Source organism: Polypterus senegalus, chromosome 1, assembly GCF_016835505.1.
Source record: "Polypterus senegalus isolate Bchr_013 chromosome 1, ASM1683550v1, whole genome shotgun sequence".
NCBI lineage: Eukaryota > Metazoa > Chordata > Cladistia > Polypteriformes > Polypteridae > Polypterus > Polypterus senegalus.
Window position 1 is genome coordinate 104886657 of NC_053154.1, and position 21561 is coordinate 104908217.

At 38.4% G+C, this 21561-nt stretch overlaps 1 protein-coding gene across 1 annotated transcript in view; it reads right to left on the reverse strand.

Moving 5' to 3' along the window:
* Positions 1–20858, reverse strand: part of dagla (diacylglycerol lipase, alpha) — a 326959-nt gene extending 306101 nt beyond the window's left edge. Inside the window, exon 1 of the mRNA XM_039755392.1 lies at positions 18430–20858. The gene's annotated coding sequence lies outside the window, so the exon portion shown is untranslated. The remainder of the gene's footprint in view (positions 1–18429) is intronic.
* Positions 20859–21561: the final 703 nt, after the last annotated feature.

The following is a 21561-nucleotide window of genomic DNA, read 5'->3' on the forward strand; positions in this document are numbered from 1 at the left end:
AGTTTGGGCAACCTTGTTAATAGTCATTATTTTCCTGTATAAATCGTTGGTTGTTACGATAAAAAATGTCAGTTAAATATATCAAATAGGAGACACACACAGTGATATTTGAGAAGTTAAATGAAGTTTATTGGATTTACAGAAAGTGTGCAATAATTGTTCAAACAAAATCAGGCAGGTGCATAAATTTGGGCACCACAAAAAAGAAAAGAAATCAATATTTAGTAGATCCGCCTTTTGCAGAAATTACAGCCTCTAAATGCTTCCTGTAGGTTCCAATGAGAGTCTGGATTGTGGTTGAAGGTATTTTGGACCATTCCTCTTTATAAAACATCTCTAGTTCATTCAGGTTTGATGGCTTCCTAGCATGGACAGCTCTCTTTAACTCACACCATAGATTTTCAATTATATTCAGGTCTGGGGACTGAGATGGCCATTCCAGAATGTTGTACTTGTTCCACTGCATGAATGCCTTAGTGGATTTTGAGCGGTGTTTCGGGTCGGTCTTGTTGAAAGATCCAGCCCCGGCGCAGCTTCAGCTTTGTCACCGATTCCTGGACATTGGTCTCCAGAATCTGCTGATACTGAGTGGAATCCATGTGTCCCTCAACTTTGACAAGATTCCCAGTCCCTGCACTGGCCACACAGCCCCACAGCAGGATGGAACCACCACCATATTTTACTGTAGGTAGCAGGTGTTTTTCTTGGAATGCTGTGTTCTTTTTCCTCCATGCATAACGCCCCTTGTTATGCACAATTAACTCAATTTTAGTTTCATCAGTCCACAGCACCTTATTCCAAAATGAAGCTGGCTTGTCCAAGTGTGCTTGAGCATACCTCAAGCGGCTCTGTTTGTGCTGTGGGCGGAGAAAAGGCTTCCTCTGCATCACTCTCGCGTACAGCATCTCCTTGTGTAAAGTGCGCCGAATGGTTGAACGATGCACAGTGACTCCATCTGCTGCAAGATGATGTTGTAGGTCTTTGGTGCTGGTCTGTGGGTTGACTCTGACTGTTCTCACCATTCGTCTCTTCTGTCTATCCGAAATCTTTCTTGGTCTGCCACTTCGAGCCTTAACTTGAACTGAGCCTGTGGTCTTCCATTTCCTCAATATGTTCCTAACTGTGGAAACAGACAGCTTAAATCTCTGGGACAGCTTTCTGTATCCTTCCCCTAAACCATAATGGAGAACAATCTTTGTCTTCAGGTCATTTGAGAGTTATTTTGTGACCCCCATGTTGCTACTCTTCAGAGAAAATTAAAGGAGGAGGGAAACTTACAATTGACCCCTTAAATACTCTTTCTCATTATAGGATTCACCTGTGTATGTAGGTCAGGGGTCACTGAGCTTACCAAGCCAATTTGAGTTCCAATAATTAGTTCTAAAATTTTTGGAATCAATAAAATGACAATGGTGCCCAAATTTATGCACCTGCCTGATTTTGTTTGAACAATTATTGCACACTTTCTGTAAATCCAATAAACTTCATTTCACTTCTCAAATATCACTGTGTGTGTCTCCTATATGATATATTTAACTGACATTTTTTATCGTAACAACCAACGATTTATACAGGAAAATAATGACTATTAACAAGGCTGCCCAAACTTTTGCATCCCACTGTAGAATTGTGGCTACACTCCCTAGAAATGTGTACAGTCATGGCCAAATGTTAAAAGAATCACACAAATATTGTTTTTCACAAAATTTGCTGTTTCATTGTTTTTAGATCTTTTTGTTAGATGTTTCTATGGTACATTGAAGTATAATTATAAGCATTTCATAAGTTTCAAAGGCTTTTATTGAAAATTACATTAAGTTTATTGAAAGAGTCCATATTTGCAGTGTTAGTCCTTATTTTTCAAGGCCTCTGCAATTCATCCTGGCATGCTGTTCATCAACTTCTGGGCCAAATCCTGACTGATGGCAGCCCATTCTTGCATAATCAATGCTTTGAGTTTTTTCAGAATTTTGGGTTTTTGTTTGTCCACCTGCCTCTTGAAGATTGAGCACAAGGTGCTTCATCATGCTGGAAAAGGCATTGTTTGTTACCAAACAGTTCTTGGGTGGTTTGGAGAAGTTGCTCTAGGAGGATGTTTTGGTACCATTCTTTCTTCATAGCTCAAGATTGGGGCACCACCTGTGCAGAGCTTGCCCAGAAATAGCAGCAGGTAGGTGTGAGTGCATCTGCATGCACAGTGAGGCGAACACTTTTGGAGGATGGAGTCCAGAATGGCAACAAAGAAGCCACTTCTCTCCAAGAAAACCATCAGGGACAGACTGATATTCTGCAAAAAGTACAGGGATTGGACTGCTAAGGACTGGGGTGAAGTCATTTTCTCTGATGAATCCCCTTTCTGATTGTTTGGGGCAAGAAAAGGTGAGTGCTACCATCAGTCCTGTGTCATGCCAACAGTAAACCATCCTGAGACCATTCTGTGTGGGGTTATGTCTCAGCCAAGGGAGTGGGCTCATTCACAAATTTGCCCAAGAACACAGTAATGAACGAAAATGGTACCAAAAAATCCTCCAAGAGCAACTTCTCCCAACCATCCAAGAATAGCTTGGTGACCAGCAATGCCTTTTCCAGCATGATGGAGCAGCGTGCCATAAGGCAAAAGTAATAACTAAGTGGATTGGGAAACAACAATTTAAATTTTGGGTCCATGGCCAGGAAACTCCCCAGACCTTAATCCCATTGAGAACTTGTGGTCAATCCTAAAGAGGCAGGTGGACAAATAAAAACCCACAAATTCTGGCAAATTCCAAGAATTGATTATGCAAGAATGGGCTGCCATAAATCAGGATTTGGCCCAGAACTTGATTGACAACATGCCAGGGCGAATTGCAGAGGTCTTGAAAAAGAAAAGCAAACAATGCAAATATTGAATCTTTGCATAAACTTAATGTAATAAAAGCCTTTGAAACTTATGAAATGCTTGTAATTATACTTCAGTACACCATAGAAACATTTGAAAAAATTATCTAAAAATATTGGCAAACTTTGTGAAAACCAATACTTGTGTCATTCTCAAAACTTATAATAATAATAATACATTTTATTTATATAGTGCCTTTCCCCTGCTCAAAGCACTTACAGAATATAAGAAAGAACGGCAGAGTATAAAGTGTATAGCACTGTACAAACCAAATAAATAAAGAAGATTAAGACAGTAAATTCAGAGAAAGCCTAACAGACAACAGAATTGATGGTCTAGCACACACACACACAGGTTACATGAGCATCTTGACAGAGAGGTAAACTGAGAGAAGGGTAATAAAGTCAAGTAGAGCTAAAAGCCTTCCTGAACAGATGAGTTTTGAGTTTTGTTTTTTAAAAGAATTCATGCTGACCTGATTAATTTCGGTAGGTCATTCCAGAGTCTGGGCGCTATACAGCTGAAGGCACTGTCACCCATGGAGTATAGATTAGTGTGGGGCACAACAAGATTGCCAGAATCGGAGGACCTTAGTGGGCGGGCAGGCAGGCACATAGTGATGGAGAAGGTCACTGATGTAGTTTGGCACGAGGTTATTTAAGGCTTTGTAGGTTATTAGTAGGATTTTATATTCGATTCTGTAAGACACAGGGAGCCAGTGAAGACGGAGCAGGATGGGTGTGATGTGCTCACTGCTGCTGGTTCGAGTAAGGACTCTTGCAGCTGAGTTTTGAATAAGCTGGAGCTGTGATATAAGATTAGAAGGGCACCTGCCAGCAGCGAGTTACAATAATCTATGCGGGATGTGATAAAAGCATGGACAAGTTTCTCAGCATTAGAAAAGGAGAGGAAGGAGCGAACACAGGATATGTTATGGAGGTGAAAGTAAGAAAGTTTCTTAATGTGATTTATGTGGGCAGAGTAAGAAAGGGAGGAATCAAAAATGACACCAAGATTCTTTGCAGTAGAGGCAGGTCTGATGAGATCACCGCCAAGATGACTGGGAAGGAGCTCATTTTATTAAGTTGCATTTTAGTCCCAATTTGCAGGAGTTCAGTTTTGTTGCAGTTTAATTTTAAAGAGTTCTGCTCCATCCAGGTTTTAATTTCACTAAGGCAGGTTGTGAGCTGAGAAAGCTCTGATGAAGTTCCACTTTTAACATTGAAGTAGAGTTGAGTATCATCTGTATAAAATGATAGCCCAGTCCATAGCTACGAATAATATGGCCAAGGGGAAGCATATAAATACAGAAGAGAAGAGGGCCGAGGACAGAGCCCTGAGGAACTCCTTGTGTGACTGGCGCGAGCTGGATCTGCTGTTGCCAAGACTAACAAACTCTTGCCTATCAGTCAGATAGGACTTGAACCACTGGAGGGCAGTGCCAGAGATACCCAGCATGTTCTCCATTCTGGACAGTAGAATGTCATGTCTGACAGTGTCAAATGCTGCACTGAGGTCTAATAGAATTAATATGCTGGTTTGTCCAGAGTCTGCTGCCATAAGCAAATCATTGGTTACCCGTAGCAGAGCAGTTTCACAGCTGTGCTGTGCCCTGAAACCAGACTGAAAGGGTTCCATCAAATTATTAGTGGTTAAGTAATTGGTGAGCTGGGAAGGCTACAACACGCTCAAGAGCTTTTGACAGGAAAGGTAAGTGGGAAATAGGCGGAAATTGTTAAGATTGTCAGCATCAAGACCAGACTTTTTAACATTGGGGTTACAGAAGCGATTTTAAAAGTGAGCGCACAGAGCCAGTGTCAAGGGATGAGTTTATTATTGTTGTAGAAGTCGGGATTATGGCATGAAGGCAGGATTTAAGTAGAGTGCTGGGGATGGGGTCCAGTACACAAGTAGTCGGCCTCATCTTACAAAGCAGGTCATTAACAAAGCAGATGTGACTGGTGAGAACTTAGAGAAGGAGCTGGATGGAGTGGGAAAACAGGGAGAGATATAAACAGATGATGTATTTATGTTAGTTGAATTATTTAGATCTTTAATTTTGTTACGGAAAAAGTGGAGGAAATCCTCACAGACTTCAGTAGAAGAGGTAGTTGGGCCAGATGCAGGTTCGAGTAGTTTATTAACTACAGAAAACAAAACCCTTGGGTTATTGTGGCCACTTTCTATTATTCTGTCATAGTGGGTGTTCTTAGCAGCAGCAAGCTCTTTGGTGGTCAGAGAAAAGCCTGGATGTGCACGGTAAGGCGAGTCTTACGTGACATTCTCTCAAGGCGTCGGCCAGCTGCTTTCATAGATCGCAATTCTGAGTTATACCAAGGAGCTGAACGTTTAAAGGAAACCTCCTTATGTTTTAAAGGAGCTGTTTTATCTAATGCTGAATGAAGGGCTGAGTTATAGTGGTCAACAAGACTATCTAGTGTTGATGGAATAGGTGCAGACAGTAAAAGATCAGAAATGGATCCAGAAAGGATAGATGGACAGATATTTTTAAGGTTTCTGTAAGAAATTTGTCATTTACAGGTAAGAGGAGGTAAAGGCAGTGAGACAGTGAAAAATACTGCTTTATGGTGAGAGAGTCCCAAATCAGTGCTGTAAATATTGGCAACAGATAGTCCAGAAGTGCAGATCAGATCCAATATATGACCACCAGAGTGGGTGGGAAAATCAACATGTTGTGTCAAGTCAAAACAGTCCAGTAAGGATAGGAATTCATTTCTCAGTTTAGATGTAGTAGTGTCAATATGGATGTTGAAATCACCAAGAAGGATAATTCTCTGAGAGTAAGAGCTTGCCACAACTGCACCTGCCAAGAGGACTCAAAAGGCACAACACAATGCTTGATGAATGCTCAATGTGGCAAAAAAAGAACCTCAGAGTAACAGCTACAGGCATGAAGGAATACTCTGAACAAATTACCATTTCTGTGCAGTAGTATACAATACACAAAACATTGAACAGGCAGGGCACCACCATGGAGGAAGTTGCCAAAAAAAAACAAAAAAAAAAAAAAAAAAAAACCTTGACACTTAATGGTGTCACTGGCAAAACATTTTGCAGACTCGTGAAACGAAGGTTTAATTGTTCAAGAAAAATGTGCAGTAGTACATATGTTGTAAAAATAGCACCACATACTCACATGAAAATATCATCCCAATGTTGAAGTATGATAATTCGGAATATCATGAATCTGGGCTACTGTGCTGACTCGAGCCATCATTGTGGAGAAAATTAATTCCCAAGTTTATCAAAGTATCATACAGGATAATGTCAAAGTGGCTGACTACCAACTGAAGCTCAGTACAAGCTGGGTGATGCAACAGGACAATGACCCTAAACATTGAAGTAAATCTATTACTGAATGGGTTCAGTCAGAGCCCAGACCTTAACCAAATAGAGATGCAGTGGAATGACGTCAACAGAGCTGTTCAAGCAGACATCCTAAGAAAACAGCTGAGGTGAAACAGTTCTGCAATGACAAATGGTCCATGGCTCCTCCTAAATTCTGTGCAGGTCAGATCAGAAGCTACTGGAAATGCTTTTTGAAGGTTATTAGTTGTTAGTTATTACTACAATAGGTTAGACCAGTTATTAAATCCAAGGGTTCATTTACTTTTTCCACAACACACTGTGAATGTTTGATGAGCATGTTTAAAAAAGACATACAACATTTGAACTCTTTGTGTGTTATTAGCTATAGCATATTAGATTTGTCTATATTTGTGACTAAGATAAAGTTCAGGTGTGCGTTTCCTGAAAGCATCATAATGCTAAGTTCATCATATACTTCACTATAATAGTGATCGTTAATTTAAAGTGCTTATCAGACACCACTATAATTAATGTAGCACATTATCTCCTTCAGAATCTGCATGCTTCACGATCTAGTTGTTAATCACTATGTACTTCTTAAATAGGTTTCCTCTTACACTGACCATAGCTCAGGCAACGATTGCCATGCAGAATATATTAAATTCAAATTTTAATATCTCTATGAATATTTAGACTACTAGGATTTATATTGAAATTGCATTATTTTCAAAATGTAACACAATAAAGCATTTATTTTTTTACACTTTAAACGTAATGTTAAGCTACTGTTATACTGTTAATAATTAAAAAATTTGTAAGTTAATGATATTTCTATGTTCTTTAAAAGTTTTAAAGACCCAGTGTTTTAAGGTTGAAGCTCACTTTACTTTCACAGAGATGTTTTTTGTGTTGCAATTGTTTGTGGAGAATCTGGAAGAAAGAAAAATGAAGGACAGGACTGGGATCAGTACATTTCTATAGAGAGAGTAAGGCTGCAATAAAGAAATCCGTTCCAGAAGAACAACCTTGGAATCCTATGTCTGCATCTTCAATCGTCAACTCACAATCTCTGTAATTGCACATTATTAAAATTACTGTAGCCGACACCCATCATACACCCAGCCTCTTGGGGCCTCATTACAGCTGCTGTAAAGGTTCTCTGTTGAACATACAGGTGATTTTCCAGTCACTAAGTACTTTTTACAATGTCACACCTGTGTGATTAGGGGACACTTTCAGGGGATTGCATTATCATTAAGGATGACTGAGCGACCTATCACCAATGATGTTATTACTGGTTTCTGACCACCTGAATCCGCATTTTCTGCTTCCCATCACTTAAAACCGGCTATTCCAACATCTTAAAGCAGTCTAACATTGACTCGCATCTCAAAAAGCTTACATGTACAACCATGGCACAACACTCAGCGAGTTCAATCCCAGATATCGAGTCATGGTCCTCATTCCCACCTCCAATTCTAAAATATTACTTTATTTGCCAGGGCCCTATGGAATTCAGGAGCAAGGGGGACTGTTCCACTATATGGTGAAACAACCAAATAGGTTCCTTAATGTAAATATGTTGAAACTGACTCCATTCCTTACTCCAGTCAAACCCGTTCTCGTTTTTGCATACAAATTGTACCTTAATGACCGTGATAATTTGACACCCAAGCAATGACAGGAATATGAAGTAGTCATCCTGTCTGCCCTGGAAGTGGTAAATGAAAAAACAGATAAGACTTCTTTAATTGCGCATGACATTGTTTACGAGCCAGGGATGACTGTTAAAGAACAACTGTACCAACAACCAAAGGCAAAACATGCAGAAATGGAGCTTGAGATTAATCAAATGGTAGTTATTGAGGAGATTTTCAGTCCATGGTCTAGTCCTATCTTTTTGGTCCCAAAGCAGGACAGCAGTTGGTGCTTTTGCAACGACTTCTGTCTGCTTAATCAAGTATCACAATTCAATGCTTATCTGATGCCTTGAGGGGACAAACTCCTCGGGGGAAACAGCAAAGCTCAATGTTTGACCACTCTTGACACGACATATGGTACTGTCAGATTCCCTCAACAGACTCCGCAAAGTAATAAAAACATGTTTAGCAACCCTATGTCCTCCATTTAGATTACATATGTCACCAACCACCTTCCAGTGTTTGGTGGATAGTATGCACCAGCACTACAACTCCTATAGTGCTACCTATTTGGATGACAACATTGTCTATTCTGGCACATGGGAGGAGCATATGTGGCATGTTCAAGCAGTGCTCCTTGCATTACGTGAGATTGACCTTTGTGTTTATCCTAATAAATGTTATTTCGGATTAACGAAAGCCAAGTACTTGGGTTATATGGTGGGTAGAGGTACTGTCCAGCCAGTGCACCAAAGTTTATTCTATACTTGGAACCAAGCAGCAGGTACATGCTTTCCTGGGTATAGCGCAGTACTACTACCAGTTCATGCCTTACTTCTCTGAAAGGGCCACACCCTTGATAAACCTCACAAAGAATAAAGCTCCCAATTTGGTGGTTTGGAATGATAACATGGAGGCTGCATTCCATGATTCAAAACAGGCCCTTATGTCAGCAGCAATATTATTAGCTCTGGACACAGGTCTAGATGACATGCTGAGCCAATGTGTCAATGGTACTGAATACCCCATTGTGTTTCTGAGCTGGATATTTTTGTACTGTAAATCAAGCTATGTGGCAGAGAGAAAGGGAAGACCTGGCGATAAAATGGGCCATACACCAACTGAAATACTACCCCCTAGGCCACAAGTTCACTCTTGTCATGGACTATGCTTCTTTTCTGTTTCCTTTTCCGGTGTCCTTCAAAGCACCGTGATGTTCCAACAATGATGGATGGATTAAAAGCCAGAAGTCTGTAGTTAAGGTTCTCACGGAGTCACTTGATGTTGATGGTCATACAAAGAGGACTATTTCATTTATGTAAGGTAGAATGTCCGTGGCCTGGAACCCCTGCAGATTTTTTTTTTTTTCTTCAGTCATCTGGTGTTTTTTTTTTGTTTTTTCTGTCCACGCTGGCCATCGGACCTTACTCCTTTTCTATGTTAACTAATGTCTTATTTTAATTTCTTATTTTGTCTTTTATTTTTCTTTTCTTCATTATGCAAAGCACTTTGAGCTACTTTTTGTATGAAAATGTGCTATATACATAAATGTTGTTGTTGTTGTTATGCACTACTTTAGTAGAAGGCCCTGCACAAAGAGTAAAATCCACACATCACTAAGTGGTTTTTGGATCTTCAACCATTAAAGGTCCAACATCATGGGGCTCCCTTCACATAAACGCTGATGCTCTCTTGGGTTCATGTCCTCTCAGTTCGGACAGCCAGACCCAATGGGTATGGGTTGAGGGGGTGGGAGTCATGTCACACACGTGTGAATAGAGGACAACTTCAAGGCATTGGTTGACTGTAATTAAACTCTGAGCTGTCACTTTACACCTCTACTCTTCTTCCCTCTACCGTGATTTGCTTTAAAACCTTGCAACTTTTATGGGGATCATGTTGGTACCCCAGCCCTTCATGACATCTCATTTTTGTCCTTACAAAAGATACAGTAGCAAACTGTTCTGGGTGTAGCCACTTTAACAGTGTAAAAGGGGGAGAAATGGAGAGTTTTTTGGTGGATGGCTACTGGGTGTTAATGGGGTATTCCCTTCAGTTCTTGCCGGTTGACATCTGTAAGTAAACTTCAGGCGATACAGTACTGCAAACCTACAGCAAGGTGGAATGCAAGGTAGAGGAATTCTGGCTCATATGAGGTGAAAATAAACTGCCACGGTCCTTGTAAGTAATGCAGTTTGTTTTCTTTGTTTTGGATTGTATTATTCTCAAGTTATTTTGTATATATTTGGAGACATACACATACAGTATACTGTTTTTAATGCATAATGTTTGAAAATTACAACAGGCTACCTAAGGGTTAACTATGTGTACAACACAGAGGGGTGGGTTGTGATGTGCAGGCTCACTGAACCATTTCTATTTATCCATTCATTTTCTAAACTTGGAAAGGGGGAACATGCAAACTCCATACAAGAAACAACTCATTCTCCTTATATCATCTTACTATTTTTTCTTGCTGTTGAAAAGGGTCCTACATGCCTTTGCAATACAGGACACTCTGCCAATTGACTATTTTTTATTCTACTTGTGGTGCTTTTTTTTTGTTTAGGAAACACACAAAAAAAGTCACTTGTACATTACATATGTGCATCGTAAAGTTACACATTAATCGCTACGATTCATAATTTCTGACAACGCACTCCAGATCACATTTGATGAACAATTAAGGCCTTGTTCACACGGGCGTTAAGTTTTTGGATAAACGAACTTGCTCTGAACGTCCTAGACGTTTATGTTGCATTTTGTGGTGGCGAGCGATTGACTTCTACACCGGCGTTCGTTTGTCTCTGTCGAACGCCAGCCTGCAGCCCAAATTGTAGTTTGTGTGTTAACCTGTGGAGGCAGTGTCGGGAACTGGATATGAAAGCCCTTGTCGTTTTATTTGAGGTGCCTCCTTTCAATATGGACCATTTTGCTATGTTAGATATTAATCTTCTTGTTTTAAAAATACTCGTATCTGGCGACATAGGGAGAGAAAAATCGCCGCCGCTACTGGGTTCATCCTCTGACTGCACAACGTCGGGTTAAAGGAAGTTTTTTTGTGCTTTATGAAGAAATGTGAAAATTTCCGCGCAAGTTTTTTAATTACTGTCGGATGTCGGTTTCCACTTTTGATTGTCTACTGCAGCTGGTGCAATGCCACATTGCACGCCGATCAACCAATATGCAACTTGGTGTTAGCCCCGAAGAGAGACTACTTGTCACTTTGAGGTAAGGAAACAGTAGTCGAGTGTGCGCTTACACCGGTGTTATGCACTGAAATGCCCCCCCAAACCCCCCACCCACTATCCCCCGCTCATCCGAAGCGTAAAATAAACGCGCAGAAAACGACTTAGAAGCGGTTTCCTTGCGTTCGTTGGGTTTTGAACGCCAAGAAAAAGCTGCATGCAACGTTTTTTTGATGCCGTATAAACGCAGCCGGACAAATGCACGTCACCAAAGCCCGTGTGAACACTCTGACTCCTACGTGTAGAAAACACTCGGCGCTTGATCCACGCAAACCGGACGCTACGAACGCAAAAAAACCGCTCGATTTTAACGCCCGTGTGAACAAGGCCTAATGCAGAAAAACAGTAAATTCCAAAGGATTCACATACTTTTTTGCTACCAGTGTATACAGTCGGTAGAAATAAAGCAAAAATTGCAAAATCTGTCTTCTGGCGTCTGAAGTACTGAAAGAGAAATTAAAATTAACCATGACGGAAGGAGCTGCATATCTGGTGCAAAACATACTTCTGTTTGAACCACAGTTCTTGAAATTGGGAAAATTATTTCTGCCTGTTCCAACTCCCTCAGCTCATTGCAAAAGTTTGAAAAATGTACAAAAAGATAAATTAACAGCAAAACGGAGTCAATGATTAAATGTTTAAAAAACACATAAGCAGCCCAAATAATATACACACTTGCCAGGATACCACTGCTGGCGAGTACATTTTACTCCTCTCCTCACCAAACAACCGAAGTTAAGAAATAAATAATTTTGGTTGATCTGCTACTGGAACACCTTTCTCCTTTTAACCTCTTTCACATGTATAAATGTCAACCTTTATACTAAGTTGTACATTGACCCAGAGTCACAGCTAAAGTTCTGCAGCTTGCGAAATTCATTGTTGATAAAAATCACAATCTATAAGCTCATTTTCTTAAAAAACGTACATGCAAGCTGCTAAAAACATACATACACCCTTGCCTCTCTATGTGACAGCACTATACAACATCCCTATTTACATGGTTTATTTAATTATTTTTTGAATGACACCACATGGCAACTATGCACACAATAGCTAACTGTAGCATCATCTTGTTAAGAGCACCTCATGTGAGCCAGAATACAGATTTCTAGTTTTCCCACCTCCGTTTAATAATATTAATTCAGAAAATGACAATACAATGTAAGATGTGTTGAGCAGTATTTAGTAATGCAATCACTCAGGTAAGTCAGAGTCTTTAATTTGTATGAACTATGAACTAAAATATATTTTAAACCAAAAGACCACCACGAAATTTAGTAAAAATTGTTTAGAGTAATTACTCTCATGATCCTGCTACTTTTGTTCTTTAGGTGCTTTTATAAGCAAACATTAGTTCATAATTAGTGAGGAGAAAAACAATTTGCACAAAATTGAATTTGCAATGAAACTCAGCACTTCAGTTCACAAAATAATTTGCAAAATAAATTGCATCTCACTTCTAGCAAAATTTGTACCATTCACACAAGAAAAAAAGGCGTTTAATTTCTGTCTGGAAGTGTTTCCATTCATTAGCTACACATGCATCTGCTTGTCATTTAGTATTTAAAAATTATCTCTAGTGTATTCCTCCATGGTGATATGAAGGCGAACAAAAAAAGAATTGATTTTCCTGGTGTGTGACAGATTACCTGCACCTGCAGAAAAGAATACAGGTAAACATGGAAGTGTAAAAGGCATTAAAAAGCAATATTTCTTGTTTTCTACTCAAAAACAAAAACTTCAAAAACCACAAAACTCTTCAGTGAATCTTGCATAATAGCACCTATGCTTTTTTGAAAATTGGCTGTTTTAAGTGAAAGTGCTTCATGTCCACAATGGTCAACAATAAACAACAGTCAGCATTATATACACACAAGAAAATAGACTGGCTATGGTAAGGCATACTTCATGATGCTTCATTGCAGCTTCAGGAAGTAACCAGCCGATATGCAAAGTCGGTCTCCAAGGTTAAGCATTCTCAATGTTAGAAATAACAGTATATGGATCCAATATTTATTCAGGTGATAAACTGCATGTGTGGTAAAAATGTGACCTATGCAGTGAATTTTATTTGCATTAATTGATTCCCATCTATTCAATTTTAAGGTTCCAGTGAGCTGGATCTTATTCTTTTAATCTGCAATCCTAAAGTGTCCTCTGAAAATGTGCTCCACTACCTTAAGGTTGCTTGTGTATGTTTGTTTTTAGTGCTACTGTATTTCAGGTTTGTGTAGCACAACATTAAATCAAATGTTGCTTTTGTTACTTTGTTCAAGAAAATTTTTATTTGGGAGGGTTTCAAAGGAACTTGCTATTCTTTTCTTAAATAAGCAAGTATGAAAGTCATCATACATTTGAAAACTTTGCTAAATTTTACTGAGGTGCAACAAACAATTATATACAGTATTTTACAAGTAGGAAGTGTTTTTTAATATTTTAAGATGATTATGGCTTTCATTCTGCTTTTCCACTTCCATGTGTTCCTGTTATTTAGGCCTTTATCTACCAGTAACCTAACTAGTAGGTCTGACATGAAATAGCTGTAGCCTTCCAGCATACTGTGTTGCTTGCCCTGGAAAATAAGATCAATTACAAGGAGAATGACTTACGGTTTATGAAACTGATAGAAACAAAAACCTACAGCCACACGGCATCCCCAAAACTGGAATTGGAAACTATTGCTCTAAACAAACAGTGAAACAGTTAGCACTGTCATCACAACTTGCGGGTCCTGGTTTCAAAACCATGGACACTACCTGCTTGAAATACAAGTACTGTATGCATATTATCCCAGTATTCCCAGTATATGCATTTTTTCCTCAGGCTATTGTGTTTTTTTCTTCCAAAGACAAAGGCATGTGTGACAAATTAACAGGGGACTTTAAATTGGCCATTTGTGCCCGAGTGTGAGTGCGTGGATGAGGGTGTCCTATAATGGATTGGAATAATAATAATTCTTTGCATTTATATAGCGCTTACTTGACTTGTTTTCTCTCCTCACATTTTCTCCATACCTTCATCTTTCTATTAGCAAAGGATATAAAGAGGCACCACAAAATCAAATGATGTAAACAACTATCATTATTTCTAAATTAAAATAACAAACATTAAACATAACAAATAAATGCAAAAAAACACATATAGTAAGGACTGATACACATATGAATAACTACTAAAAAGCTGCCATTTCATAATTATGCTGACGTTCAGGTAACAGAAGCACAATATGTTTTCCATACCTGATTGCAAAGAAGGAACAACAGTGGCTAATACTGAAAAGAACTCACAGCTCCACTGATATTCTTACAAATAAATAAATAAAAGTAAAAAATGTTTGGCGTGTTGGTCGAAATCATAGCCAATATAGGAAAAGAGACTAACTACAAAACCCTTATATTTTTTTCAACAGAATTTCTAATTCAAGCTATAACTTGCTTATGTCAGTCTGGATCAGAAACACAATTTCACCTTTTATTTTTAATAAAGTGAAGCAATAAAACAAAGTAAACATAATAAAATGCTGTCAAAGTCTTCCTACATTGATGTATTTTCCATTGCTTATAATATTTCTCTTAAAGCAAAGATAAATGACACAGGAAATCAGAACTTGAGTTGCAGTAGGCAGTTCTTGATGAATGAATATTGAGGATATTTTTAATGTCCTAGATTTTTTATTACATTACAACATTCAACTATGCAATATCTTCTGATTTAAACAATGCAATACCAAACACAAAAGATTGATACTCCAATGGGACAGACCAAAAGTCATACAAAATTTCAATTATCCATAGGATCCTTGGGCTACCATAAAAGCCATGTACATTCACATTTTGGATTACAACTAGATTGGTAATGTTCACTGATTCAATATTGCTGCTACTTCTTTGTCTTGTCTTTGTACAATGTCTTATTTGTGTTTTAATGTTGAATTAAAATTTTAATTCTACTTTTATTATTTGCATGTCATGTTGTTACACTGTGGACCCTGAGCTTCACAATTTCATCCACCTGTATACTTGTATATAGTTGAGATTACAATAAAGTTCACTTTGACTTTGATAAGACTACATTACTGATCATTCAATTAGTTTGTGACAATCACTGTAAAAACTTTAATAATGAAAGAAATAAACAAAACAAAATAAAAAGTTTAAGAAATTAAGGACCGCTAAGTCAGTGAAGTTAATTTAGTTAGCCAATAACAAGCCTGACCTAGAATAATTTAAGTACACAGAAATAACTTGGGGTCTCGAACTACTATAGGATCATTTACACTTGTGTGTTTTACTGCACTTTTTTGAAGACCTGCAGAAACAGCAGCAAAATCAATTATAATCTACATTCCCATCTACATCATTGCAGAGGACGAGCATGGTGCATTTTAAAAAAATGTGACATGCTACATATTTTCCCGCATGAAGATGCACCACCATGCACATCAGTGTGTTTGTTCCACAGAAAAATGTGCAACACAGGATGCCCATTCCTAACTGCTTCCTAGCAACAGGCCATTCTGTCCTTCCTACAGACAGAGTGTGCAAGTGTCATGGATGAATGTACACAATATTGTCTCTCTATTTGTGACTGCATTGATTAATCAAAATTTACAAAGTTGACATCAAACTAAAAGAACATCGAAACACATGCCACACAACAAGGAAGAACTTTATCTAAATACAAAAATGAGAGGTAGATACGTGCAGAAAAGCATGCAAAAGCACATAAACCTATGTGTATTAACATGCACTAAAACATATAAAAAGCGCACGCCTTAACAAGCATGTCTGTAAACACATGGCTATAAATAGGCCCTAAAGGGAAAAAAAAAACATTGTATATTTCTATACTATACAATAAGTATGGGAACTAGAAGACTAATCTCAGCACATGGCACTTTGAATAATACAACCTGCACTAACACTCAACCAACAAGATTAGCTCTTTTTGAATATGAATGTACAGTACTTCAAAATGTCACATTCTTACATGGTTTTGCTCTTTTTGAAGATGCATGTAGATCAAAATGTCACCTTCTTGGCCTTGTTTTAAGTTGATTTGAGAGCAGATTATAAGATAACTATGTTATACATTTCTTAACACATACAGTACACATTCTCATATTTGCGGGACTTCTTAGGTCTGTTTGTAAGGCTTTGTATGGTTTGACATTCAATTACAACCCGAAGGATCCAATTGTCTTCAGGGGTTTTTCATTGTTGTACCTTAATTTACAATTTTCAATAGTTGAATTTACCTACTTTAATAGTAATGACACCCCCATAATTGTACAGCAACATTAATAGCTATTTCTGGAAGCACTAACCAAGTGTTTTACATTTCAACTTTATTTGATTTCTAAATCTTCTTTTAATTGTGCTTACTGTATGTATTGTTAGGCATATTCCCTAGCTCCTGCTAGAATTTTTCTGTACTATACTTTGTATTTGTCCTTACCATCACTTGTATGTTTGATACTAGTACTATAATCTACCTTGCTCTATCAAGTGATTGCATATGCTTAAATATCAATAGACTGAAAGTTTACTTTCATGCCCAGGCTAACACCCAGTCCTTTCTTATTGAAAACCCTACTTTATTTGCCTGCTTTCATGTCCTTTAGCAGCCATACACACTTTCTACAGTACATAGGCTAATTGATGACTGAAACACAGACACTATTTGTTAATGGAGCTATGCCAATTGCTCCAAGAAGATGCCCAAAGAATCTGTACCAGTGAGTGTATCTGTTCTACAGAGTGTGCCTTTCAATGCTTTTATAGCATGTTTTTATTTGCCCAAAAGTTTCACTGACACCTGCCAAGCAAAGTCGAAACTCTACAAGTATTATGGCAGTCAGCAAATTTTAGAGGAAAACCTAAAATAAATAAATAAACAAAAACCACCTATTCCCAATGAAAAAAACATGAAAATTATGGTGTATACATTAATTAGGGTTTTTAGTGATGATACATATTTTATCTATAAGAAAGGATGATATAAAAACAGCAAGCAGTCAATAATTTCGACAAGAACCATGCAGATAAATAATGGTGGGTTGCTAAAATCCTCTCATGTTAACAATATGGAAAAATATGCATGAAGCAGCCATAATTGTAAAACGGAAAATAAATACACTAAAGAATGAATGTACAATATCTCACAGCTGGGTTCCTTCATTTGCCCATAATTAACCAAAATTTCCAATTGATGAAACAAACAAAAAGAGTAATAAAAATAAATAAATAAATATGGGGCTGTGTTTTTGTTTTAATATTTTATCAGCACAGTAAAAACACGTTTTATGCTGAACAATATCACTGTGCTTTACAAAGCAAGAAATAAAAGTACACCACCATAATGATCAGATACTAAATGTATTTGTGCTAAATACGCAACGCAAAGAATATTATGCAATATATGCAAAGCATATTCACACATAACACTAACATAATTTCAATTCAACAATCACGGTAATAAAACGGTGCTAGTGCGATGTAACAATTATTAATGAAATAAGTAAAATGAAATGTTTGATTTTTCTGTCACCTCGTGTGTTATTCAACCTTATGCTACAATATTGAATGGACATTTCAAAGCTCAGGAATAATTTATGATTATATAACACTGACAACGTAGTATAATAAGAACAACACTGCCTTCTTGATAAGACTAAAATGTTCTACGATTTTGAATTAATAAATTAAATTGAACATTAGTAATACTGCAATATGTGAATGACGATAACTTGATCGTATATTAATACACGCATTACATTAGTTGATAAATTACTTGATTGTCAAAGAAGATGTATCCTTACGCAGAATACTGATGGAAATTTTTCAAGTCGGAAGGGTACATACGTGTTATGGGATTGCTACTAAAAATGTTCCACTAGAATACTGTGCTTTGAACTGCACGCCGTTATTTGAAATTCCTTATTTTTTAAATCATAAAGTTTAAAATTAAACGCTGATTCCACCGAATTGGTATGCACATTTAATAGGCGTTTATTCAAGCGAATGCTTTACAGTAAAGGAAAAAAGCACCGTACAAACGTTGTGCCTGACATCTTCACTATATAATCTGCTAGATTCGCCGGCCAAGTATCCACTGGATCTGCGTCCCTCTGAGTAATGGGGGGACACAACACCACCACCCTAAGGACAGCTTACGGTGTTATTTCTTTCTGATTGACTTCTGACACAGCGACTTGGCGGCTAACGCTGTAATGAAAACGGAGCCGGCAGGGTGGGAGCACGCGGGCGTAGACTCGCGCACAAACTTGTCAGCAAAGCGTCACGATTGCGCTCGCGTGCTCAATGCTCACCTGTTACCGGTGCTGGCCGCTGACTGTTCGCCCCGTCCAGATTCTTGACTGTCGGATGAATCGCCATCCCAGGCACTCCTCTTGCCCGCCTTCTCTTCTACAGATGTCGGGTCTTGGCTCCAGCTGGGGTGTGTATGCGGGGGGAGCAGAGGAGGTGAATGGCGAGACTACTCCCTTCACACACACACTCGAATTCTTTCGAACCCAACCCGAATCTTCATAGGGATCCCTCCGAGCTGTTGTCAGTGGACACGAAGAGACTGACTTAACATGCAGTTCTCTAAGACGCGCAGGCTCGTTGGTATCCGAGAAAGAGGAAGAAAACGAATAAAAATAACTCCAGTCCGTACGCTGCCGTGAATGTGGCTACAGCGAGTCTTCTTGTTTTTCTGCTTCTCTTCTCGAGTAATAGCACTTCACTGAAGCTACAAACAACGCAAAACCGGGTTGCTTTTGCAGGATGATGCTGATATCCGTTACAGAACCCAGGAGTCGCGGCGCACTATGCGTAACTCCCTCTGCCCTCTCGGCTCCGGCGCTACGCACCTTGCGTAATCCAGATCGGCCGCGCCAACACCGAGAGGGAGGGGCGCCGGTCAATAATTCTGAACGAAATCACAGCCGTTTCGTGAATAGCTCTCGGCAGGGAAGAGCGCGGAAACCTCATTTCCTGAGGATACACCCCGGACCCGTCCCATTGCCACAAGAGAAAGGCCAGCAGCGCCCACTTCAGTCTGTGCTAATAAAAAAGGCTGCCGGCAAATGAAAAAGGAATGCATAATTATGTAAAAAAAAAAACAAAAAAAAAAAAATGCAATGGTTTGGATAAACCAAAAAATTCAAAGAGCTTTACGGAGAAAAAGCTACATTTTTGTATGAATAAAAGGATTAAGCAATACGAAGCCTTCAAAGTTACGAACCCCTCCATCATTGAAAAGAGATGTACTAGCGCCCCCTGCTGCTTGTGCTATTACTCTTTATTAATGGCCACGTTCGTTTGGACATAGTAATCAAAAAGCGAATTTTTGAATCGTAGTCAATCACAGCAAGCCGGTAAAACAATAAGCAATAATTAGAAAATAATCCATGCAAAAATTGTATAAGGACAAGAACATCGCGCAGTCTTATTATTAAATCAACATGTTATTTACCTGTGCACAATAACCAAACCTACTGACGCCCACTTCGTCAGGAAAATGAGAGACATTTGCTACGTGGATTTGTGGATGTCTAACGACTGCCTGACACCTACAGTAAGTACAATATGGAAAATAAAAATCAAGCTATCCAGTGTTTCATTCATTGTTGAACACGCTCAATCCACTAAGCGCGAAGTAAAACTGAAGCGAGGCACTTATAACATCAAGCTTTTCAGAAGCTCAAAGACCGTTGTACAATAAATTAATGAAACATGCATTAGACATGCATTAATGAACAACAACGCCCGTTAAACAGTAAATGCGAAAAACATGCGTACGTTTGAATTATCGTGAAAGAAGAACTTAAACCGATAAGATCATTGGGAAGCTGGCGTTTATTAGCAGTTTAATTCAGTGCATGGCAGGCATCAACAGAGGACATCACTGAGGCTGAGGACAATATTGCACGGAACCAAGCGTGCACTCCAGGCCAGTTTGGAGACCCCCCTTTAACCGAATCTGCACATCCTTGAGATTAACGAGAAAGGATTTCTTGCGAGCATGGAAAAACTCTATAGACAATGACCAGTATGGCGTTTGTACTAAGGCATCAGTGGCTGAGATGCAGCAGCATTTATTGTAATGATCTCAAACCTAAGTAATCCGAATCAGGATCATGGAGGGCAACAGTCTTTAGCATGACCCGCTCAGTAACAGATCTACAATCAGATGGGACCAATTAAACCTAATAATTAACCTAACACATATGACTTCAGGATGTGGATAGAAAATAGTTACTCCACCCAGACACAGGTCAACATACTACCAGCCAGCGATTGAATGTGGAGTTCAAGCCCAGGGGTCTTGATGTGTGACATATCAGTAATATCTACTGTGACATCATGTTGCCTATCCTTTAGTTCCTACTGTATTTTAGAAAATGAATTAATATTATTTACATTTACAGGTAACATATTAACAAAAACATACCCACCACCCCACCCCAGATAAGTATGGAAGGTAGATGGATGGATGGAGAATACAAGTAAATAGTCTCTAGAAACCCCTCTTAGAAATTTCTTTAATACTGTTTACTACCTTTCTTACATGTGTTCTTAGGATCACATCACTTTGTACACAGCTATCATAATTCAATCAACAAATATCTTAAGTATCTAGTACAGATAAAAAGTAAATGGTAGCTGTTGGGTTGTATTGATTGAAATTAAATGGGCATTGTTTTTTTTTTTAAATATTTGTTACATTTAACTGTACCAGAGAGACTCCAAATAATGTACTGTTTATGATGATATCATTTTATAAAGGTAACAACTTTTTAATTAATTACACTACTCATTGTACTCTTACTTTGTTAATGCACCTTGTGAGACTGCTCTGTAAAAGATGTTGTATAAATAAAGATTAAGTGATTGATTGACTACATTGGCTATTTTGGACATACTGTTTTCTAATATTATATACTGTACATTTTACTTCCCATGAGAAGTAAAGTTACCTAATACTGTACACTTAAATTGTTCAGCTAAAATATACCAGGAATGCATAACAAATCATCAGTAAATATTATATATTATATCATATGTTAGTTTTCCCAGCGAGGCCAATAGGCAATTTTTACAACCAGGAAGGATGAATGGTTTGGGTCAAATTCCTGCTTTCTTTCTTTCAATAAGCACTACTGTGAGATGTGATTCAAAGCCCTTCCTTATCTGCATTTGATAGGGTTAATAAAAAGCTCATACTTGTCACCACCCTATAAATAGAGTAGACATGTTGAATATCTGCCAGCTCTGGTATAATTGATAGATGAGAGGGTGCTGGCACAGTTCAGAAGCAATCCTTGCTGTTTTCTTCTAAAACAGTGTGAACTTTTTGTTGCCCGCAAATTTTGATTCTTCATACTTTAGGTAATAAACCCATGGCTGTACTGAAGAGTCTCTTATCTGTACACAGTTTTATTAGACACCATTAA